Source organism: Oncorhynchus keta, chromosome 3, assembly GCF_023373465.1.
Source record: "Oncorhynchus keta strain PuntledgeMale-10-30-2019 chromosome 3, Oket_V2, whole genome shotgun sequence".
In the NCBI taxonomy this organism is placed as follows: domain Eukaryota; kingdom Metazoa; phylum Chordata; class Actinopteri; order Salmoniformes; family Salmonidae; genus Oncorhynchus; species Oncorhynchus keta.
This window is the reverse complement of record NC_068423.1, coordinates 24,368,409-24,394,463: the sequence shown is the minus strand read 5'-3', so window position 1 is coordinate 24,394,463 and position 26,055 is coordinate 24,368,409. Positions and strand designations below refer to the sequence as shown.

Below are 26,055 nucleotides of genomic sequence, written 5' to 3'. Positions count from 1 at the left end.
ACATTTAAGTCATTTAGCAGACGCTCTTATCCAGAGCGACTTACAAATTGGTGCATTCACCTTATGACATCCAGTGGAACAGCCACTTTACAATAGTGCATCTAAATCTTTTAAGGGGGGTGAGAAGGATTACTTATCCTATCCTAGGTATTCCTTAAAGAGGTGGGGTTTCAGGTGTCTCCGGAAGGTGGTGATTGACTCCGCTGTCCTGGCGTCGTGAGGGAGTTTGTTCCACCATTATTTGGTTTTAAATATACTTAAGCATGTACATTTAAGTACATTTAATTGCTAATATATACCTAAGTATCAATAATAATTTTGTATTCTTTATATTAAGCACCATTTTATTTTAAATTAACAGATAGCCAGAGGTATACTCCAACACTCAGACACTTTACAAATGAAGCATTTGTTTAGTGAGTCCACCAGATCAGAGGCAGTTGAGATGCCAGGGATGTTCTCTTGATAAGTGTGTGAATTGGACCATTTTCCTGTCCTGCTAACCATTCAAAATGTAACAAGTACTTTTCGGTGTCAGGGAAAATGTATGGAGTAAAAAGTACATTATTTTCTATAGGACATTTATCATAAATCAAAATCCAGTTAACCAGATTTGGAGACATGGTGGGGGCCAATGGGGTTAGCAGAATAATTAATATCCATTATTCTACAACCCCTGAGACACGGTTTGACGCACACACACACACACACACACACACACACACACACACACACACACACACACACACACACACACACACACACACACACACACACACACACACACACACACACACACACACACACACACAGTGTTGTGTTACTCTATTTCCCTATATATGATCCATGATTGACAAGGTTATACACCAAGATAAATACACCAAGATGGCGCAACAGTAAGACGTGTTTGTATTTGTCCCATGTAAAAAATATTCAGTCTTTTGGGGGGTTTTCTGTATACATTTCAATCTATTTTTTCAATTTTTAAATGAAATATACCTTCCTGTAACCCGCCTCACCCAATGTGGTACGGATATGCTATTTTTTAGACCTTGTAACTGGAACCTTCATCAGAGGCTAGCCATCAGCAGCTAGCCAGCTAATTAGCTACTAGCTATTTAGTCATTGTTAGACACTACACACACACACACCTTTTTGAATATTGGTTAGAGCCTGTAAGTAAGCATTTCACTGTAAGGTCTACACCTGTTGTATTCGGCGCACGTGACAAATAAACATTGATTTGATTTGCTAGCGGTCTTTACCTTTAACTCGGACACCAGCTGCTTTAGCCCGGATAATACCTGCCAGTCTGCACAGCACAATATCAGCCCTGAGCATATCAGACTGCTTTTTTCCCTCACTGCATCACCGGATTCCTGCCACAAGCGCTGGACCATTACATCAGATCTTCGCAGCTAGCTAGCTACTACCGAGTGGCTATTGTGGCTAACGCCCTTGTCCAGAAGCATGCACCAGTTAGCCTCGAGCTAGGCCCATCTCCTGGTTATAAAAAAAAAAATACAATGACTCTCTTGCCAATTGGCCTGGACCCTTTGTCAACACGGAGCCCCACCGATCCATCACGACTGGTCTGTTGGTCTGCTGACATAATTCGGCCTCTGCGTCGTGGATGTTGGTGTAGATCAATCTGCTATCCCCGGCCCACTAGCTTCCTGAACGCGTAGTAATCGACTACCGAACGGCTCCCCGTTTCATCTATTGCTGCTCATTAGACCCTATGATCACTCGGCTACACAGCTGATGCCTGCTGGACTGTTCATTAACACAGTACTTCATATTGTTTATCTGTCGGTTGTTCTTTAAAAGTGCTTTCCTCACCATCTTAAATAAGCATGCTCTTTTTTCCCCACACATTGGATGTGAAATTAAATGTCTGCCCTGTACCGTCAGTATTGTGAATTAAATAGTTAGGAAACAAAGGGTCCAAAAATTATGTCTGAATGATGCATCCTTTTATCAGAGCTAATCAGGCTTATCAGGGGCACAATAACTTGTTCACCACCAGAGGGGGAAAAATTACATGATTGAGTAAAACAGATACACAGCGATAGTGGAGAAGGTAAGAGGGAAAGACAGAAAGAAGACAGATTGCAAGAAAGAGAGACAGTAAGAGAGACAGAAAAAGACAGAGACAGAAAGAGAGACAGTAAGAGAGACAGAAAGAAAGAGAAAGGGAGACAGTAAGAGAGAAAGAGAGACAGTAAGAGAGAAAGGGAGACAGTAAGAGAGAAAGGGAGACAGTAAGAGAGAAAGGGACACAGTAAGAGAGAAAGGGACATAGTAAGAGAGAAAGGGACACAGTAAGAGAGAAAGGGAGGAAAGGAGACAGTAAGAGAGAAAGGGAGACAGAAATTGAGAAATTTAGACAGCAATAGAGACAGAAAGAGAGAAAGGGAGACAAGCAAAAGACAGAATGAGAGAAAGGGAGACAGTAAGAGAGAAAGGGAGGAAATGAGACAGTAAGAGAGAAAGGGAGACAGAAATTGAGAAATTGAGACAGCAATAGAGACAGAAAGAGAGAAAGGGAGACAGTAAGAGAGAAAGGGAGACAGTAAGAGAGACAGAAAGACAGCAAGAGAGACAGAATGAGAGAGAGATGGTAAGATAGACAGAAAGAGAGAAAGGGAGACAGAGACAGAAAGAGAGTAAGATAGACAGAACGAGAGAGAGAGAGAGACGGTAAGAGACAGAAAGAGAAAAAGGAGACAGTAAGAGAGAGCGAAAGGGAGACAGCAAGAGAGACAGAAAGAGAAAGGGAGACAGTAAGAGACAGAAAGAGAGAAGGGGAGACAGTGAGAGAAAAAGTGAGCCAGTAAGAGAGACAGTAAGATAGAAAGGTAGACAGTAAGAGAGACAGTAAGATAGAAAGGTAGACAGTAAGAGAGACATAAAGTGAGGCAGTAAGAGTAAGAGGCATTAAGAGAAAGGGAGACAGTAAGAGAGCAAGGGAAACAGAATGAGAGACAGCAAGAGAGACAGTAAGAAAGCAAGGGAGACAGTAAGAGAGACATAAAGAGAAGCAGTAAGAGTAAGAGAGGCAGTAAGAGAAAGGGAGACAGTAAGAGAGCAAGGGAAACAGAATGAGAGACAGCAAGAGAGACAGTAAGAGAGGCAGTAAGAGTAAGAGAGGCAGTAAGAGAAAGGGAGACAGTAAGAGAGACAGGGAGACAGTAAGAGAGCAAGGGAGACAGTAAGAGAGCAAGGGAGACAGAATGAGAGACAGCAAGAGAGACAGCAAGAGAGACAGTAAGAGAGAAAGGGAAACCGTAAGAGAGAAAGGGAGACGGAGAGTAAGAAAGACAGAACGAGAGACAGAACAAGAGTAAGAGAGACAGAAAGAGAGAAAGGGAGGCAGTAAGAGAGACAAAGAGACAGTAAGAGAGACAGAAAGAGAGGCAGTAAGAGAGACAAAGAGACAGTAAGAGAGACAGAAAGAGAGGCAGTAAGAGAGACAAATAGACAGTAAGAGAGAAAGGGAGGCAGTAAGAGAAAAAGAGACAGTAAGAGACAGAAAGAGAGAAAGGGAGACAGTCTCTTACTGTCTCTCTCCCTTTCTGTCTCCCTTTCTCTCTTTCTGTCTCTTACTGTCTCTTTTTCTCTCACTGTCTCCCTTTCTCTCTTTCTGTAAGATAAAGAATGTTGGAGACGGGTGTTAAATCCCACTCTGGCACTGTTCTGTGCCGAGTTCTAATTAAGCATCCAGAGGGGAACACACAGAACCCAAACTAGACGTGGTAGAGAATAGGGCTGGGGCCAACAGACACCCAGGACCACTGTTACTATCTCTCTCTCTCCTTCCATCTCTCACTCCCTCTTTCTCTATAGATGTCTCTTCATCCCCCTCTCTAGCAACATTTCTGATTCACTCTTGCTAAACCCCCCTGTCTTTTTCTTCACTCTGTCAACTTTTCCCCTCAACCTCACAGACCCTGGGATCAGAGGGTTGAACGCACTGTCCCAGGCACAGATTGAAGCCGGATCGCGGGAATGCTGCTTCATTACAGCCCAGGCCTAACTCCTGGTTGATATCGTGGGCTACGGACAGGCTTTGAGAGGTATTCTCCAACATTTCTGTGACACTTTAATATCTGAAAATGTCATATCTGACGGTCCACTTTGTTGTTGTTGTGTGTCTATGACTAACAGTTTTCGATAGATGAAAAGCACATTTAAAAAAAATAGATATATTTAAAGAGACAATTTTACGTTATTGGAAAATGTGATTCCTCAGTATCAGACGGTTATATTTAGAACTGTTGGATTGTGAGTCAGCACAATGCTTCAAGTCTCTACACTCTTAGAAAAAAAAGGTGCTCTCTAGAACCTAAAATGGTTCTATTCAGCTGTACACATAGGAGAACCCTTTTAGGTTCCATTTAGAACCTTTTCCACAGATGGTTCTACAAATATGCATATTTCCGTGTCTTCAGAACGAGTCCAACACTTCCAAATGGCCTGGCTAAAATGAGCTGTCAAACTGGCACATTCTCTCAGTCATCGAACAGAGACCATGCCCATGTTACTGTTGGAGACAGCTTGAATTAACCCACCAAAGCTCCATCGACCCCCCTCCGCCAGGTCCCACTTCAGTGATAATGCCCGAGAAGCCGGTGTTTGGCACGGGTGTTGTTAGGCCCGAAACGAAGTGTGCCAATATATCCTCCAAACTGTGCCAATATATCCTCCAAACACCGGCTTCAAGGGCATTATCACTTTTATACAATGGTTTACCAACATATTCAAATAATGATCGACATATTTGAATTAAAAACGTTATTTTGATTAATTTACTCATACTCTGTCACCCTTCCACGAGATATAGTGCCACAAATCTAGGGTTGCTACCCAAGCCGGCTGGTCGTTCGTTCTATGGGTTCGGTTGCCAGCGACCCAGTCGTTCAGTCTTTTTGTTCTGTGTCTATGGACGCGACGTTCTTATCCCATGCGTGATAGCTAGCCAACTACGGCTAATTTACAGTCACGTCAAACAGTGCAGCCAGAATAACAACAATAGTTGTATTTGCATTTGTTTATGCTGTTTTCTATTGACATTTATTGGGATACATTCATAGCAATGAGCTAACGAGGCGCATTTCACCTGGCATAGAAATTGTGCTCTCACATCAGGACACTTGTTCAGATGAACTAGCCACCTCCAGCCAACAACACAGCTACTGTAACACAATCACTTCAAATTGGAACACGATAGACTGAAAACTAGCTGCACTTTGTTTCGTTTTACCTTTTTTTCCAATTGATATTTCTTTGTTTATATCCATAAAAATTACGGCAGTTGATTCATGATTTCGACTGTCTGAGAAACGCTGCCTGCCCGTCTGTCTCGTCCTGACACGTTCATCACTATGGGACGGCTGGAGATCGAATTTGAATATTGAAACAACGTTGCAAATGTTGGAGAGACCGAAAACAAGGTTTATACAAATATCTGCTGTTGTAAAACTAAATGTTAGTTGAAAGAAAATGTGAGATAATGTATAGATGCTTTTTATAGTGAAGATCAAGTTTATAAATTGCCTGGCTGGGCTGATGAGACAGTGGATTGCTCAGTCAGATGGAACACAGTAAATAGGCATTTTAACGTCATAGATTTAGCTGGTGGTAACTTGTGGAATAGACACCGGCTGGAATGCAGTTTTAACCAATCAGCATTCAGGATTAGACACATCCGTTGTATAAATCAGTATAGACAAGGTAAATGTTTCCCCTAACTACGGATTACGCAAATAGTTAAGGTTTTGATTGACAGTGATGGGAAAATCTCTTCCTAGACAGGTTGCTGACAGGGCAGACAAGTTGAATGCTACCCTAAGGCACAGATCTAAGATCAGCTTACCCTCCCCAGAGCCATTAGGCGGATAACAGACAAACAGACTCCAGATCAGCTTCTAGGGGAGAGGTTTATCTAAAGCAGTGTTTTGCCAGAGGCAGCCATAGGCCACAGACCGCTCCCTGGGTCTATTACGGTTATCCGTTGGAATGGATTCCACTTGACCCCTCAGGACACAAACACATGCTTATTAATAGGCCTGGAAGTGTGTGTGTGTGTTATAGTCGAGAGTGTATGGGGGTCATAGACGCCATCGACCCCCAGGTCTGTCTATGTATGTTTGTATGTGTGCATGTGTGTGAGTGTGTGTGTGTGTTTTTATCTTCAGACTCAGGCATTCAGCAGGAATGGCCGTTTTGGCGTTCAAACCAAAACACACAGATATCTCTGTTCCTGGATATGTTGAGATGCATGACTTATGCACGTTGTCAGTGAGAATATTACACTATCGTCACGCTACCGTTGTTTTTTATTACTAGGTAACAAACCTCTCTCTCCTGATTCCAGAACCGGAAACAACAGAGAACTAACAGCCACAGGATCATGTTTGTTTTGAACACCAAGAGGACCGTCACTGGACTCTGATCAAATGTTGTTTTAGGGTCTGAAAAGAATCAGCTGTTATGCCCACAAATACACACGCATGACCGAAGGAACGAATGTGTGCGCACACACGAACACATACACACATCCAACTTGCATTACCGTGTTGTTTGAGAGGTGACTGGATACACTGAAGCTGATTCTGTGTACATCGTATTATGAAACACAGCGTAAATTTTTTTTTTTTTTTTTTTTTACCTTTATGGCTATGAAAATATCCATGTCCAGGCAGAATTCTGCCTCTGGAACCAGATTCAGGACAAGTTAGAGTTACTATGTAGTTGTTAACATTAAAATGTGTAATTTAATTCAACCATTACAAATAGAATAGAGTATTCAGAAATGGCTGAAAAACAGCATTCTACTGTAAAACAGGTTCAAAACAGTTAGGTATACACAAACTGTACTTATGGCTCCATGTCATACAGCAAGCCAAGTACGCAGAGCCAAGCCTGTAACAGTTGCTCTGGGATGAGACATGCCCTAAGGCCTGTGCTCATCTGATCACACAAATATATTTTCTTTTTGCGCAAGGAATCGTGAGCGCAAGCAGACACCTACACGCCGCGCAGGAACACACACAGGCCCGTAGCTGTGCTCAGTAGTGGGACTCCCAAGGCAGGCCGTGCAGGGTGAGATAGCGTACTGTGACACCCTCTGTCCCCCCGCCAGGGAGGAGGATGAAGTCACTGGCTGCCTGTCGGCTAGGCGGTAGACCAGCACCATGATCAGACGACTTACAGACTCCGATCAGAAAGGAGGGAGGAGAAGGAGGCAAAACAACAACCAAAGTTCAGGCTATGGTATAGACAACTGGTGTTCAGGGACTAGCATCAATTAACCCACTAGACAGCCTGAATTAACCTGCTAGACAGCCTGAATTGACCCGCTAGACAGCCTGAATTAACCCACTAGACAGCCTGAATTAACCCACTAGACAGCCTGAATTAACCCACTAGACAGCCTGAATTAACCCACTAGACAGCCTGAATTAACCCACTAGACAGCCTGAATTAACCCGCTAGACAGCCTGAATTAACCCACTAGACAGCCTGAATTAACCCACTAGACAGCCTGAATTAACCCACTAGACAGCCTGAATTAACCCACTAGACAGCCTGAATTAACCCACTAGACAGCCTGAATTAACCCACTAGACAGCCTGAATTAACCCACTAGACAGCCTGAATTAACCCACTAGACATGATTAAAGGCCCTATAACCCACTAGAGCAGATAGATGATTAAAGTCACTATAACGTCCCAAAAGGCATACGATACAGTAGATCAACCACCCCACTGGTAATCCAATGAATACCACACAACGTAAAACAACCCAACCCCCAAAACACACTCTCTACAGCCCATCTCTGATATGCCGTGACATGTGTCAGCAGTCTGAGGAGGCTCCTGGGGGAGAGACTCCCCCAACTACCCGTCTGACTGACTGACTGACAGCCATGTTGTTTGTCTCTGGTGGGACAAGGAGGCCATTCACTAACAGCATACTTCACACAGACATGCTACAGTAACTGACCTCTGTTTGTGTTTAGGTGTGTGTGTGTGTGTGTGTGTGTGTGTGTGTGTGTGTGTGTGTGTGTGTGTGTGTGTGTGTGTGTGTGTGTGTGTGTGTGTGTGTGTGTGTGTGTGTTTAGGTGAGAGTGTGTGTGTGTGTGTGTTTAGGTGAGTGAGTGTGTGTGTGTGTTTAGGTGTGTGCGTGTGTGTGTTTAGGTGAGTGCGTGTGTGTGTTTAGGTGTGTGTGTGTGTGTGTGTGTGTGTGTGTGTGTGTGTGTGTGTGTGTGTGTGTGTGTGTGTGTGTGTGTGTGTGTGTGTGTGTGTGTGTGTGTTTAGGTGTGTTTGTGTGTGTTTAGGTGAGTGTGTGTGTGTGTGTGTGTATGTGTGTGTGTGTTTAGGTGAGTGAGTGTGTGTGTGTGTGTGTCTGTCTGTCTGGCCATCTGAAAATTTGACAGACAGTTAAAGAAATGTTTATGTCTCTGTAGACTATCTTGGCTGAGGCATCAGTTCACTGCAGATCAACCGATTTGACTTGGAATCAGACAGCAAGTGATTTGTATGAAGAGTAAAATATATGGGTAAATATAAAATATATAAAAAAAAAGTTATAAATATAAAATACCCTGGGTTCACGCCCAGGCTCTGTCGTAACCGTCCGCGACCGGGAGGTCCGTGAGGTGACGCACAATTGGCCTAGCGTTGTCCAGGTTAGGGAGGGCTTGGCCGGTAGGGATCTCCTTGTCTCATCGCGCACTCAATTAGTATTTGGTAGCATGGCCTTTAAATTGTTTAACTTGGGTCAAACGTTTCAGGTAGCCTTCCACAAGCTTCCCACAATAAGTTGCGTGAATTTTGGCCCATTCCTCCTGACAGAGCTAGAGTACCTGAGTCAGGTTTGTAGGCCTCTTTCTTCACACACACATTTTCAGTTCTGCTCATACATTTTCTATTGGATTGAGGTCAGCTATTTTGACACAACTTTGGAAGTATGCTTTTGGTCATTGTCCAGTTGGAAGACCCATTTGCGACCAAGCTTTAATTAATTTCCTGACTGATGTCTTGAGATGTTGCTTCAATATATACACAATTTGTCTACCTCATGATGCCATCTATTTTGCAAAGTCCACCAGTCCCTCCTGCAGCAAAGCACCTCCACAACATGATGCTGCCACCCCCATGCTTCACGGTTGGGAAGATGTTCTTCGCTTGCAAGCCTCCCCCTTTTTCCTCTAAACATAACGATGGTCATTATGGCCAAACTATTTTTGTTTCATCAGACCAGAGGACATTTCTCCGAAAACTATGATGTTTGTCCCCATGTGCAGTGGCAAACCGTAGTCTGGCTTTTTTATGGTGGTTTTGGAGCAGTGGCTTCTTCCTTGCTGAGCGGCCTTTCAGGTTATGTCGATATAGGACTCGTTTTACTGTGGATATAGATACTTTTGTACCTGTTTCCTCCAGCATCTTCACAAGGCCCTTTGCTGTTGTTCTGGGATTGATTTGCACTTTTCACAACAAAGTACGTTCATCTCTAGGAGACAGAACGTCTCTCCTTCCTGAGCGGTATGATGGCTGCGTGGTCCCATGGTGTTTATACTTACGTACTATTGTTTATACAGATGAACGTGGTACCTTCAGGCGTTTGGAAATTGCTCCCAAGTATGAACCAGACTTGTGGAGGACTACAATTTATTTTATGAGGTTTTGGCTGATTTCTTTTGATTTTCCCATGATGTCAAGCAAAGAGGCACTGAGTTTGAAGGTATACCTTGAAATACATCCACACGGGACACCTCCAATTGACTCAAATGATGTCAATCTGCCTATCAGAAGCTTCTAAAGCCATGACATAATTTTCTGGAATTATCCTAGCTGTTTAAAGGCACAGTCAACTTAGTGTTTGTAAACTTCAGACCCACTAGAATGGTGATACAGTTTACAAACAGAAATAATCTGTCTGTAAACAATTGTTAGAAAAATTACTTGTGCCATGCACAAAGTAGATGTCCTAACCGACTTGCCAAAACTATAGTTTGTTAACAAGACATTTGTGGAGTGGTTGAAAAACGAGTTTTAATGACTCCAACCTAAGTGTATGTAAACTTCCCACTTCAACTGTACATTGGTATTGTTCTCATTGGTCAGGTACAGAAACACCTATACATTCTCATTGGTCATTTACATGAACAATTTGTGAAATGGTCACCATGGAAACATATGGCTTCTAGATAATACTGAAGGTTTTGTATGCATTGGTACATCTTCTCTTAGTTTTCCACATGACTTCCAAAGAGGCCCATACCATCCTGAGAAGGGTTAACTTGCACACAATGATCACAATACTCTTTGACATGTCCAGACAGAGAGAGAGGGACAAGCTTGTTTTAGCCATGTAATCAATATACATACAGTAAAACATAGTCAGTTCCCCATCATCATTTTGGCCCAATCTACAAGTAAGCCAAAACAAACCTAATGTATTCTTATTACAGATACCGAAGCCAGTTTGCCGTATTCTTGGTAAATATTGAGTTGTGTCCAGCACAGCGATGCATCTAATTAGGACTTGTCACATTTATGAAAAAAACATGGATAGATTTTCAGTGGGGGAGATTGTAGTATACACTGAGACAGACAAGTGAGTGTGGTGGTGTGTTGTGTGTGCGTGTGTGTGTTGTCTGTGTGTGCATGTGTGTGTGTGCACATGTGTGTCGTCTCTGTGTGTGTGTGTGACCTTGTGTTGTAGGGCTTGGCTCTGTATTTAGGTGGAACATGAAGCAGCGTGGAGGTTCTTATCTCCCCTGTCTGTTTTGGAGTGGAACACACATCGCCTGCCTGGAGGGATCGCTGCCTGGCTTGGAATGTCCTGCTGGAAACGTCTATAATTGGCTGAACACGACAAATCAGAGGTCACCTGTCAGGATGCTGGTCAAACTCCACGCAGACAGGAAATGATGAGTTCAAAACAACTGGGAACTAAAAAAAAAGAAGAAATAAAAACTAGCTCTGACTGGGCACAATCATTTTGAACGGTCATCCAACTCGGAATTCATTGTCGGTAACTCTGGCCTCTTTCTAGAGCTCCGACTTCAATATCACTTACGTCATGATTCGACCTCATTTTTCGAGTTCCCAGTTGCCTTGAACGCACCATGAGTGGAGATGAGATGGATAATAAGTTGTTCAGTAGGTTTCTGGGAGACGTGTGGAGCCCGGAGAGATGAATGGGAAGGAAGATAAGATAAGGAAGACATTTGAAGGAAGACATTTGAAGGAAGACATTTGAAGGATATGAGATGTTCAATTCCTGTGTGACCAACTGGCTTTCAAACCCAGGATGTCCATGCAAATCAAGACTGCGCATTAGCTCTGGCAGAGAACACAAGTCCTCAGGTTTCAGCCAAGTATGGTTCATTGAAATGACTTCACCGCAGTAGGTCTAACATACTATCTACGTCTGTCAAATATTGCCGTATATGATGTATTGTATTGCATGCAGCTGAAAAGTCAATCCACAATCAGTATCTTTCTCCCTCCAACATCCCTCTTACTCTGGATTTCATTGGATTTTCCACTTGCGATATCACAAGACAGTGGTCCATATAAAACAAAAGCGACCCAAAAACTTCTTCAATTTTAATGAAAATTCCACTCAGGTGTGTTGGACATGATGAACAATGTAAATAATCAACGACATATTATGAAACTACCATACTCCTCCCAAAGATGTAATTACAGAAGAGCCAATCTGACCTGTGATGAACAGTCAACTTCACTGATAGGATCTCCAAAGTTTTGGCTCGGGCTGACCAAAATCTTAATATAGGAGTTGGTATTCTGTTGTTTATGCTCTAGACGGCTCCCCTAGCCAACGGCTGGTATGTCAGCTAAAACCTTTAAAAAATACGAGCCTCGCAGCCTCTCTGCCGTGTTTTGTTTGGCCTATGGGATAGGCAGCTTTCAATTGGAGACATCTAAGGCAGCATGTGATGGATTCTCTGCTCTCTCGATGGATCATGTGCTCTCTCGAGTCTGCAACTACATCATGTTGCTCTCTCGGAGTCTGCAACTACATCATGTGCTCTCGCGAGTCTGCAACTACATCATGTGCTCTCTCGAGTCTGCAACTACATCATGTGCTCTCTCGAGTCTGCAACTACATCATGTGCTCTCTCGAGTCTGCAACTACATCATGTGCTCTCTCGAGTCTGCAACTACATCATGTGCTCTCTCGAGTCTGCAACTACATCATGTGCTCTCTCGGAGTCTGCAACTACATCATGTGCTCTCTCGAGTCTGCAACTACATCATGTGCTCTCTCGGAGTCTGCAACTACATCATGTGCTCTCTCGGAGTCTGCAACTACATCATGTGCTCTCTCGAGTCTGCAACTACATCATGTTGCTCTCTCGAGTCTGCAACTACATCATGTGCTCTCGCGAGTCTGCAACTACATCATGTGCTCTCTCGAGTCTGCAACTACATCATGTTGCTCTCTCGAGTCTGCAACTACATCATGTGCTCTCTCTGAGTCTGCAACTACATCATGTGCTCTCTCGAGTCTGCAACTACATCATGTGCTCTCGCGAGTCTGCAACTACATCATGTGCTCTCGCGAGTCTGCAACTACATCATGTGCTCTCTCGGAGTCTGCAACTACATCATGTGCTCTCTCGAGTCTGCAACTACATCATGTGCTCTCTCGAGTCTGCAACTACATCAAGAGAATAAAGGTGATGAAGGAAACTGGGAAATATTCCTATTAAACAGCATACAGCTTTCACAACTTCATTTTGGAGGAAACAATTCCCATCTAACCACAGTAAGCCTTATTCCGAACACATGTTGAGGTTTGGTTGCCTTAAAATCAAATATAAAACCTTGTTGTAGTTTCCGTCCGCCTCACAGACTATGTTAGGTCCCCAGGACAGGTGAGACAGTTCGGAGCATACAAGCCTTAGCTGGGAGAAAAATAATAAAACACATTATATAACTTTTTTTTTTTTTAATAGAATAATAAAATGCCTTGATGTTGAGAGTGTGTTGATGTCTACCACACAAATCACATTGCTTGAAAAGGAGGCATGTGGGACCTGGCGACGCCACTTTGTGTTTGTGGGCCTGCTTGTTGACACGAGTTCTTTATATCCTATAATTGTTTTGATTTACTCATCGTTGTCCTGGAAACGGGACAGTCTTTGGGCCAGGGTTCTGTGTGCACTCTTATCATCCACAGCATGTCTATAATCACAACCATGTGCTTCCCCATTCAAATGAACATATGGTTCTAACTTCCCCCCTATTTTGACTAATACATACCTGGGTTTCTGACTAGTAATACCCTAAAATGAATTTTTCTTCTTTTATTTGCAACACATGAGGATGGTTTGGGAGTGGGGAGCAGAGAGCGGAGAGGGAGGAATGTTACTGAGAATGATTTCACCTTGCATGCAACCCAGCTCCATCTCTCTTTACCCTTTATTAAATAGTCTGTTATAGTTGGTGCCACCAAGATGTCTATATTCTCCTGTTGTTCTATATGTAGCTTCCGTTTTAGCCTCTCTATCATTACACCATCTCTATCATTACACCATCTCAGGAAAACAGTGAAGAATGGAGCCCCTACATCCAAAACAGATCAAAAGATTTAATCAACTTCCTCATACAGCCTTTATCCATTCACTTAAATGCCACAGATATTATCAATAACTGAGAATACAGAATGTGGTCTATATCTTTCTCTCTTATGAGGTCTCTCTCATTCCTTCCTCCTCTCCTGTGAACTGAATCAAAGCTGCATACTGTTTTCCTTTCCACCAGGAGGATTTTCTGCCCTTGATAAAAATAAAAAAATTACCATCCAAAGCTCGTCTGATTCTGTCTCGTATCCATAATACAACACCTGCTGCCCTCGGGTTTGAAAGCGCTAGGTGCAGTCTTCACCACCACGTGCGAGAGCTGTTTTTGAGCATTTTGTTACACACCTAATAATAGAATACACTGAAATGGATGAGCTCATTGTTCCTGCAGAGCTGAAGGCGAGGGTCTGGGAGAAAGATTTACATTTCTGACAGGTTTTTTTTATTTTTATTCTCCCTGGCGAACAGCTGATGAATGAATAATTCAGTCATGGCTTAGATTAGATCAATGTCATTATTTACGTAACAGAATCATATCGCATCTTACAGATACCTCAGAGACTATACTATAATAGGTCACTTAGAGTGGGTAAAGCTGCCTGCCTGCCTGCGATTGATGTTTTGTAGGCAACCATCCCTCTTCTAATTCACTCATATTCATCCATGCTAAAGATCATCCACAGTTCTCCCATCTTATTTCTGCTTCCCTGTTGGCAAAGGCATAGAGGAGTAAAAACATTCAATTATGTCTTAATTTTCTCTGAATTTAGGTTCTACATCTGGTCAGAGAGACAATCATTAGTTTAGACATGCATTCATACAGACAAATATACTGTATATCTCCAATATATCTGCTTTGCTGAATTAGAGCATGTGGTATCACACGATACTGTAGATATATAGCTGGCCCATCTCTTAGAACACACGATACAATGGAGTGGAATGTCATAAAGCCATGGAATGACTCAGGGCAGAAGCAGCACCAAATACCAGTGCCACCTCATCCACTTAAGTCTCTGTGTGTCTCTCTCTCTGTGTCTCTCTCTCTGTGTGTCTCTGTGTGTCTCTCTCTCTGTGTGTCTCTGTGTGTCTCTCTCTCTGTGTGTCTCTCTCTCTCTGTGTCTCTCTGTGTGTCTCTCTCTCTGTGTCTCTCTCTCTGTGTCTCTCTCTCTCTCTCTCTGTCTCTATCTCTCTCTCTCTGTGTCTCTCTCTGTCTCTCTATGTGTCTCTGTGTCTCTGTGTCTCTCTCTGTCTCTCTCTGTCTCTCTCTCTCTCTGTGTCTCTCTCTGTCTCTCTCTCTCTCTCTCTGTGTGTCTCTCTCTCTCTCTCTCTCTGTGTGTCTCTCTCTCTCTGTGTCTCTCTCTCTCTCTGTGTGTGTGTCTCTCTGAGTCTCTCTGTGTCTCTCTCTGTGTCTCTCTCTCTCTGTGTCTCTCTCTCTCTCTCTCTCGGCAGCACTCTTGGCGTAACACAGATTGTTTTAGCAACAAAGGTAATGATGATTTATTTATGTAAACTAATCCTCCGTCGTCTTCAAGCCTTTCTCCGTTCGGAGGTAAGCGGCGGTTCGATGATGAATGAAATTTCACGGTTGAATTAGGAGCTTAAAACAACCGCAAAGGAAACACATTCCACCTGCTGCCTATAAAGAAAATGCCCGGCCCTAGTTGTTAGTGTGTTTTTATTAACTCCTCGCTCTCATAGTCCCGATCAAATCTGAGATATATCTTTTGGCAATTGTGTAGAGAGCACTTTTGTAAGATGAGAGCGCTTGCCAAGAAGTAAACAAATGCTTAGAACAGAACATTACTATTACCACTGAAGTATTACCCCTGTAACCATGGCGTCTGATCTCTGAGCTGCACACGGTCCTCTAGTAGTTATAGTTACAACGAGTTAGACACATTTGTTTGGAAACGGAGCCATTCATCAATAGGATGACATCAAGGGGACATCAAGGTACATGCTCATACTGACATTTCATTAAATTAGTCCTCTTATCTACAGTCTGCTGCCTCAGTTTGTATGATGGCAATTTGCATTGGATAGATAGATACATGTCCATGTGTAGCATGTGACAATAGCAGGATCAAGGATAGCAGGATGACAATCATTTGAATCAGCTTTGTAGTGATAAGGCAAAAACAACAATGTGCACCCCTTTAAGAACACATTCTTAATTTCAATGACGGCCTAGGAACGGTGGGTTAACTGCCTCGTTCATATGCAGAACAACAGATTATCACCTTGTCAGCTCGGGGGATCCAATCTTGCAACTTTACAGTTAACTAATCCAATGGAATAACGACCTGCCTCTCTCGTTGCACTCGTTGCCTGTTACGCGAATGCAGTAAGCCAAGGTAAGTTGCTAGCTAGCATTAAACTTATCTTATAAAAAACAATCAATCATAATCACTAGTTAACTACACATGGTTGATGATATTACTAGATATTATCTAGCGTGTTCTGCGTTGCATATAATCTGACTGACCATACAAGCATACAAGTACCTAAGTATCTTACTGAGCGGTGGCAGGCGCGTAAACATTCATTCAAACAGCACTCTCGTGCGTTTTGCCAGCAGCTTTTTGTTGTGCGTCAAGCATTGCAGTGTTTATGACTTCAAGCCCATCAACTCCCGAGATGAGGCTGGTGTAACCGAAGTGAAAAGGCTAGCTAGTTAGCGCGTGCTAATAGCGTTTCAAACATCACTCGCTCTGAGCCTTTCAGTAGTTGTTCCCCTTGCTCTGCATGGGTAACGCTGCTTGAATGGTGGCTGTTGTCGTTGTGTTGCTGGTTCGAGCCCAGGGAGGAGAGGGACGGAAGCTATACTGTTACACTGGCAATACTAAAGTGCCTATAAGAACATCTAATAGTCAAAGGTTAATGAAATAAAAATGGTAGAGAGGGAAATAGTCCTATAATAACAACTACAACCTAAAACTTCTTACCTGGGAATATTGAAGACTCATGTTAAAAGGAACGACCAGCTTTCATATGTTCTCAAGTTCTGAGCAAGGAACTGAAACGTTTGTTTTTGCATTATTTAAACCAAATTGAACATGTTTCATTATTTACTTGAGGCTAAATTGACTTAATGATGTATTATATTAAGTTAAAACAAGTGTTCATTCAGTTTTCTTGTAATTGTCATTATTACAAATAAACAAAAAAATTGTCAGATTAATCGGTATTGGCTCCTCCAATAATCGATATTGGTATCGGCGTTGAAAAATCATAATCGGTCGACCTCTACTTCAGGGCGCCCAAGAAAGTCCAGCAAGCGCCAGGACCGTCTCCTAAATTTGATTCAGCTGCGGTACCGGGGCACCACCAGTACAGAGCTTGCTCAGGAATGGCAGCAGGCAGGTCTGAGTGCATCTGCACGCACAGTGAGGCGAAGACTTTTGGCTTGGTGTCAAGAAGGGCAGCAAAGAAGCCACTTCTCTCCAGGAAAAACATCAGGGACAGACTGATATTCTGCAAAAGGTACAGGGATTGGGACTGCTGAAGACTCGAGTAAAGTCCTTTTCTCTGATGAATCCCCTTTCCGATTGTTTGGGGCATTCGGAAAAAAAAGCGTGTCTGGAGAAGACAAGGTGAGCGCTACCATCAGTCCTGTGTCATGCCAACAGTAAAGCATACTGAGACCATTCATGTGTGGGGTTGCTTCTCAGCCAAGGGAGTGGGCTCACTCACAATTTTGCCTAAGAACACAGCCATGAATAAAGAATGGTACCAACACATCCTCCGAGAGCAACTTCTCCCAACCATCCAGGAACATTTTGGTGATGAACAATACCTTTTCCAGCATGATGGGGCACCTTGCCATACGGCAAAAGTCATAACTATGTGGCTCGGGGAACAAAACATCGATATTTTGGGTCCATGGCCAGGAATCTCCCCAGACCTTAATCTCATTGAGAACAATCCTCAAGAGGTGGGTGGACAAACAAAAACCCACAACTTCTGACAAACTCCAAGCATTGATTATGCAAGAATGGGCTGCCATCAGTCAGGATGTGGCCCAGAAGTTAACTGACAGCATGACAGGGCGGATTACAGAGGTCTTGAAAAAGAAGGGTCAACACTGCAAATATGGACTATTTGCATCAACTTCATGTAATTGTCAATAAAAGCCTTTGACACTTATGAAAATCTTGTAATTATACTTCATTATTCCATAGTAACATCTGACAAAAATATCTAAAGACACTGAAGCAGCAAACTTTGGGTAAATTCATATTTGTGTCATTCCAAACTTTTGTCCACGGCTGTAGTACTGGAGATGTGCATCTTTCCTTTTCAAGACGCCTCGATATGTATGTAGATACATGGGCTCCGATACAGGAACCATACGTTTTAGTTTGAAATGATTCAGTACGATTTGGTTTGATTAGAAAACAAATCGATGCGATTCGTTTTGATTAGAGAACGAAATCGATGCGATTCGGTTTGATTAGAAAACGAATCGATGCGATTCGGTTTGATTAGAAAACGAATCGATGCGATTCGGTTTGATTAGAGAACGAATCGATGCGATTCGGTTTGATTAGAGAACGAATCGATGCGATTCGGTTTGATTAGAGAACGAATCGATGCGATTCGGTTTGATTAGAGAACGAATCGATGCGATTCGGTTTGATTAGAGAACGAATCGATGCGATTCGGTTTGATTAGAGAACGAATCGATGCGATTCGGTTTGATGCTATATGATGCACTAACATTTGTTGCAAAAACACATTCATTTTCAATTCTAAATTAAAATCGGCTACTGATGGAGCTCATGAGCTGGGCCTCTCTGAGCTGGGCCGCTCTGAGCTGGATCTGTCTGAGATTACTTCTGTATGTGTGAATTATGTATGTCTATGGTGTATGTACTATGTAGGCACCTTATCTGAGCCATAAGAAAGGCAACGTATCTACCACCCCACTGCCACTACCAGATTAGGGCCATAAAGGAGACTAGGCATCTACCACCCCACTACCACTAGCAGATTAGGACCATAAAGGAGACTAGGCATCTACCACCCCACTACCACTAGCAGATTAGGACCATAAAGGAGACTAGGCATCTACCACCCACTACCACTAGCAGATTAGGACCATAAGGAAGACTAGGTATCTACCACCCCACTACCAGATTAGGACCATAAAGGAGACTAAGGCATCTACCACCCCACTACCACAAACAGATTAGGGCCATAAAGGAGACTAGGCATCTACCACCCCACTACTACAACTAGCAGATTAGGACCATAAAGGAGACTAGGCATCTACCACCCCACTACCACTAGCAGATTAGGACCATAAAGGAGACTAGGCATCTACCACCCACTACCACTAGCAGATTAGGACCATAAGGAAGACTAGGTATCTACCACCCCACTACCAGATTAGGACCATAAAGGAGACTAAGGCATCTACCACCCCACTACCACTAACAGATTAGGACCATAAAGGAGACTAGGCATCTACCACCCCACTACCACTAGCAGATTAGGACCATAAAGGAGACTAGGCATCTACCACCCCACTACCACTAGCAGATTAGGACCATAAAGGAGACTAGGCATCTACCACCCACTACCACTAGCAGATTAGGACCATAAGGAAGACTAGGTATCTACCACCCCACTACCAGATTAGGACCATAAAGGAGACTAAGGCATCTACCACCCCACTACCACTAACAGATTAGGACCATAAAGGAGACTAGGCATCTACCACCCACTACCACTAGCAGATTAGGACCATAAAGGAGACTAGGCATCTACCACCCCACTACCACTAGCAGATTAGGACCATAAAGGAGACTAGGCATCTACCACCCACTACCACTAGCAGATGAGGACCATAAAGGAGACTAGGCATCTACCACCCCACTACCACTAGCAGATTAGGACCATAAAGGAGACTAGGCATCTACCACCCACTACCACTAGCAGATTAGGACCATAAAGGAGACTAGGCATCTACCACCCCACTACCACTAGCAGATTAGGACCATAAAGGAGACTAGGCATCTACCACCCCACTACCACTAGCAGATTAGGACCATAAAGGAGACTAGGCATCTACCGCCCCACTACCACTACCAGATTAGGGGGTCAATGTAGCCTGTTTTCATCCCCCCACCTTGGTTCTGAAATCACCATCACCCTAATTAACTGGTCCTTCATGCAGATTAAGTGTTTGAGCTAGTAATGTATAAATATGTATTGTTTACAAATTTGCTATAACATAGGCAATGAAAATATATATATATCACAATTTTAAATTTCACCTCATCTCAAAATCGAAAGATTTTGACCGTTTGGTAGCTATTGAGTGATCTTCACTTTTCCTCTGGCATCGGGCATGCTTCGTAACAGTGACTGCTATATCTGTATATCAAAACATTACCATACACTGATTGTTTAAAGCAAAACTACCAAAACTATTGCTGATGGTGAACCTGAACCATCAAAATAAAATACATTATAAGCCTCGATTAACAGGTATTACCAGATGAAATTTGCATCTCCGGTAGTTGACTTTTATTCTAGTAAAACACAATTTTCAACTGCGCATTGAACAATAACCTAGCAAATGACATAGTCTGTCAGTCAACTAACAAATCCTAATATCAGGCAAGCCATTTCATCAATAGTATGCTGAAGGTGCCGATCAAATTTCAGGAATAGGCCACCTATCTCGCGTTGGTCAGGGCGCAGTTTAACTATGCTACTGATATTGCCCCGGGGTTGTTTGGCCTGAACAAAAATAACTTGTAGATCAATGACTGTGAACACTGTTACAAGCAGTCCGACACTGAAGGAGCAGACGAAATCAGTTGTCAGAAAAGATGATAGGTCGCCTATTTTCAGAAGGTGGAAATAATGTAACATGACCCCCTAAAAAAAATGTGAACCGCGATTCACAAGGTTTGAATCGATTTTCTGACCGATGCATGCTACATTTGGATCAGATTGGGGTCCGCAGACAGATTTTTCAATCGGGGACCGATGCGTATTGGTCAATCTGTACATTCCTCTCTATATCCATTGACATTTCATCAATCACTCCTCGTTTGTAATTTTGTCTTTTTGCCTTTTCGTCATTATTTGTGTCATTATTTTTTACCATCGAAGACCACTTTGGAAACAAGCGTGTTAATTAATACGTTTAAGTGATATCCTCTGGGTCCACATTGTACATTTTGTAGTATATATGTCTGTTACCCGAAATAAATTAAAATTCATTACATTTTTATCTACTATAGTATTAGAACAGTGGGTGGGTGCACTTAGTTGACCCCAACCCAAGATCCCAATTACCGCAGTGATCAAGTGATCTTCTCCCCTCGCTTTATTGGTCCAGATGGGTGTAATATTCAGTCCGTGGACCAATCATCCTCCTCCAAATCACCATGGAATTCACATGAAAGCAAGGCATTCAGGGAGGTGAACGTGCAGCACGCCAAGGAACAGATTGGAACAATACGTTTCTCCACTGTAGGTGTCGGGAGAACCTACCCGTGCCAAACAACCTTTTCCCTCCTCCTCATCCTCTCCTTCTCCTCCTCCCTCATTTGGCCAAATTAATGTAGTATTTCCCAGATTTCTATCAGGTAAAGCTGCATGTTTTCACATGAAAACCCTGTGAAGAATTACACTCAGACTGAACCCCCTCACAAATCGGTAACCGGAACGCTACCCAATCAAGATCTTTGATGTGGGGCCAGTGAGACTTGTTTGCAAGGGCATGAGGCTTGTAGTCTGTAAATACGTCTCCTTTATATAAAAGGATATCACTAATGGACAGTTCGATCTGAATATCAGGAAGGCAGAGTTCTTGGTTGAATTGTTTCAAGTCTCACACGACGGGGAGTAATCGATCATTTGAATCAACCTGCTCTTGATAAGTTCATATGATGCCATTCAAACAACAACAAAGCCGTTCTTGGTAAACAAACAGCTGTGGAATATTTGGCTGGAGAAATGGCACCTCTCTCAACTTCATAGATAGAGCTATGAATGCAAGGACTGGCTAGTCATGGGTTGAGTCTATTGGAGTAAAACAAGTCTATATTTTGCTTCTGATGGGGTACAACAGTTGAACTAACACTATGATGTATTTATACGTTATATATATATATTTTTTTTTTTAAATCTATGGGTATATATCATGAACTTAAGTAAAGAAAATGGATGTAACAATCACAGATAGCCCCTTTAAGTGGTTATAGGAAAAAAGCTGACTTGTATCTCCATACTGTAATCGACTTCATTTCCATCATCTGCACTGATCTGGAAGCAATGCATCTGGACGCATTAGACTCGTTGTCCAGCTATTTTATGTCAGTGCAGGATTAAGGAAATGAGACAAGGAGAGGAAACAATTTAAGACAATGGAGGTGCACTCCACTAACTAGTGGAGGAGGCAGTTTGCAGTATTCTGTCATTGCAGTGAAAGTTGTCCTATGAGCTACAATGGGAGGGTATAGGCATCTAATGCCAAACGTGTGTGAACGATGCCATCCTGTGGACTCCCTCAACACCTTGACAGACTTGACATGAAGAAGGGATCTATAGCCCTCTTTTCATGTCTAACTCACCATCTAAACAAGATACAAATTAAAATATTTTTAAGTATAAATGTGTGTAAAAAAGTTTCGTCGAAATGAGGAATGTTGCATTTTAAACATCTACGACTTTGTTAGAGATTTTTTAACAATACAAAAGTCTAGATTAAATGTCCCCCCTTCACAATAGTTTTATTTAACCAGGCAAGTCAGTTAAGAACAAATTCTTATTTTCAATGACGGCCTAGGAACAGTGGGTGAACTGCCTGTTCAGGGGCAGAACGACAGATTTGCCGCCCCGTTTGACTGATTATAACAAGTTTTTGTCAGGTTATGGTTTTCCACTTAGGGTGGTCATATGTGATGGGCATTGAGGAGTTACAAGGTTAATACAACTACTAGAATCACATGTGAGGATAATTCATTTACTCCACCATCCTGAGAGAGAGAACAATGCAGTCCTCATGACAACATGCCAACTACGACTCTCTGGATAGGGGCCAAGTCTGAGATGCTGCTGAGTTCATGTTAACACACAGACGCACACAGCAGAATGTTTTTTTGGCCTGCAGACGTTTACAACATCTTTATTTACAACGAGCTTAAGAAATAAGATATGGGGATTCTCGCATCACCATTATATACTTGAGTAAATTAAGAAAGGCTGCTATGAACAAATCAGACTTATCTTTACATTACATTAGAACTCTGTCATTAGTCCTTGGCAAGAGAACCAGGAGACGTGGACAAGATTCTGAAGCATTTTACTGTTTTATTTAGTTCTCTCTGTCTCGGTCTCCCTCTCTATCTATCCCGGGCCTGATATGAAAGAAGAAGGAGAAGGAGAGAGGAGAAGAAGAGAGGAGAATGAGAAGAGAGGAGAAGGAGAGAGGAGGAGAAGAGAGGAGAATGAGAAGGAGAAGAGAGGAGAAGGAGAGAGGAGAAGAAGAGAGGAGAATGAGAAGGAGAAGAGAGGAGAAGGAGAGAGGAGAAGAAGAGAGGAGAATGAGAAGGAGAAGAGAGGAGAAGGAGAGAGGAGAAGAAGAGAGGAGAATGAGAAGGAGAAGAGAGGAGAAGGAGAGAGGAGAAGAAGAGAGGAGAATGAGAAGGAGAAGAGAGGAGAAGGAGAGAGGAGAAGAAGAGAGGAGAATGAGAAGGAGAAGAGAGGAGAAGGAGAGAGGAGAAGAAGAGAGGATAATGAGAAGGAGAAGAGAGGAGAAGGAGAGAGGAGAAGAAGAGAGGAGAATGAGAAGGAGAAGAGAGGAGAAGGAGAGAGGAGAAGAAGAGAGGATAATGAGAAGGAGAAGAGAGGAGAAGGAGAGAGGAGAAGAAGAGAGGAGAATGAGAAGGAGAAGAGAGGAGAAGGAGAGAGGAGAAGAAGAGAGGAGAATGAGAAGGAGAAGAGAGGAGAAGGAGAGAGGAGAAGAAGAGAGGAGAATGAGAAGGAGAAGAGAGGAGAAGGAGAGAGGAGAAGAAGAGAGGAGAATGAGAAGGAGAAGAGAGGAGAAGGAGAGAGGAGAAGAAGAGAGGAGAATGAGAAGGAGAAGAGAGGAGAAGGAGAGAGGAGAAGAAGAGAGGATAATGAGAAGGAGAAGAGAGGAGAAGGAGAGAGGAGAAGAAGAGAGGAGAATGAGAAGGAGAAGAGAGGAGAAGGAGAGAGGAGAAGAAGAGAGGAGAATGAGAAGGAGAAGAGAGGAGAAGGAGAGAGGAGAAGAAGAGAGGAGAATGAGAAGGAGAAGAAGGAGAACGAGCGAGGAGAAAAAAAAATGATTGGCTAAAGTTGAGGAGTCCAGTTTGTTTGTCCGCCTCTTCCATTAATCTCAGACTACCACCACACATGACATAATGGAAAAGCAGTGAGGAGAGGAGAGGAGAGGAGGAGAGGGCTTCAGGAGGACTGAAGTAGGAAAAGGCTGTATTTCTCTCACCGACCCGTTCGTTCCGCAGGGAGTCCAGGGGGATACATCATTCTAAAAATACATGCTTATATGACTGGAATTCATCTTCAGACCCTTGTCATGCCAGTGGCATTTAAACTGGTTTGATTAGGGCTGTGAAGTTAAAAAGCAGAGCGTACAGATATTTCAACACAGATTAATCATCAGAAAGTACTCATACCCGTTGACTTATTCCTGATTTTGTTGTGTTACAGCCTGAATTCAAGTGATCAAATGAAAAAAAATGTTCTCACCCATCTACACAAAACACCTAAATGAAAAAGTGAAAATATGTTTTAAGAAATGTTTTCAAATTTATTGACAATAAAATGCAGAAAATATTCACACCCCTGAGTAAATAAATACGTTACATTCACCATTGGCAGTGATGACAGCAAGTCTTTCTGGGTATTTAACCCCCAGAGTCAATACGTTTTAGAATCATCTTTGGGAGCGATTACAGCTGTGAGTCTTTCTGGGTAAGTCTCTAAGAGCTTTCCACACCTAATTGTACAATATTTGCAGATTATTCTTTTAAAAATTCTTCAAGCTCTGTCAAGTTGGTTAGTGATCATCGCTAGACAGCCATTTTTAAGTCTTGCCATAGATGTTCAACAAATTTAAGTCAAAAGGGTAACTGGGCCACTCAGAAACGTTCAATCTCATCTTTGTAAGAAACTCTCCAGTGCATATTTGGCCTTGTGTTTTAGGTTATTGTCCTGCTGAAAGGTGAGTTTGTCTCCCGGTGTCTGTTGGAGAGCAGACTGTAGCAGGTTTTCCTACAGGATTTTGCCTGTGATTACTGTAGATCTATTCCATTTATTTTACCTCAAAAAACTCCACTGTGCTTGAAAATATGGAGTGGTACTCAGTAATGTGTTGTGTTGGATTTGCCCCAAACATAACACTTTGTATTCAGAACATAAAGATCATTTCTTTGCCACATTTTTGGCAGATTTAATGTAGTGCCTTATTGCAAAGGATGCATGTTTTGGAATATTTTATTCTGTACAGGCTTCCTTCTTTTCACTCTGTCATTTAGGTTAGTATTGTGGAAAAACTACAATGTTGATCCCAGTTTTCTCCTATCACAGCCATTTAACTCTTTGCCTGTTTTAAAGTCACCATTCACCTTATGGTGAAATCTCTGAGTGGTTTCTTTCCTCTCCAGCAACTGAGTTAGCAAGGATGCCTGTATGTCCGTAGTGACTGGGTGTATTGATACACCATCCAAAGTGTAATTAAAAACTTCAACATGCTCAAAGGGATATTCAATGTGTGTTTTGTTTTTTTATCCATCTACTATCTACCAATTGGTGCCATTCTTTGCAAGGCTTTGGAAAACCTCCCTGGTCTTTGTGGTTGAATCTGTGTTTAAAATTCACTGCTTGACTGAGGGACCTTACAGATAATTTGTATGTGTGGGGTACAGAGATGAGGTAGTCATTCAAAAATAATGTTTAGCATTCTTATTGCACACAAAGTGAGTCCATGCAACCTATTATGTGACTTGTCAAACACATTTTTACTCCTGCATTTATTTAGACTTGCTATAACAGAGGTGTTAAATACTTATTGACTCAAGACATTTCAGCTTTTCCTTTTTTATTAATAAAAAATATAATTCCACTTTGACATTATGGGATATTGTGTGTAGGCCAGTGACAAAAACAATCTCAATTGAATCCATGGCAGAAATTATTACTTTCTTTCAGAAGACCTGTATGGAATTTTGAAGTTGCGGAAGAAAATAAGATAAATTATTTTTATTCTTGGATTGACGGGAATCTTCATATGATTTGTTATCACGTGTGATTGATTCAGCCAATCCCATCAATCTGCTGATCACTATCATTAGTATCATTGACATTGTCAACGTCTAAATGGAATTGGTCTTTAGCCAGCTAAACCTGGCAAATTTAAGAT

General features: G+C 42.4%; 1 protein-coding gene across 1 annotated transcript in view; it reads right to left on the bottom strand.

Annotated features, from left to right (window-relative positions):
* The window catches only part of LOC118368752 (myocardin-like), a 166,008-nt gene that overhangs the window by 52,740 nt on the left and 87,213 nt on the right, over positions 1-26,055 (bottom strand). The gene's annotated exons all lie outside the window — the stretch shown is intronic.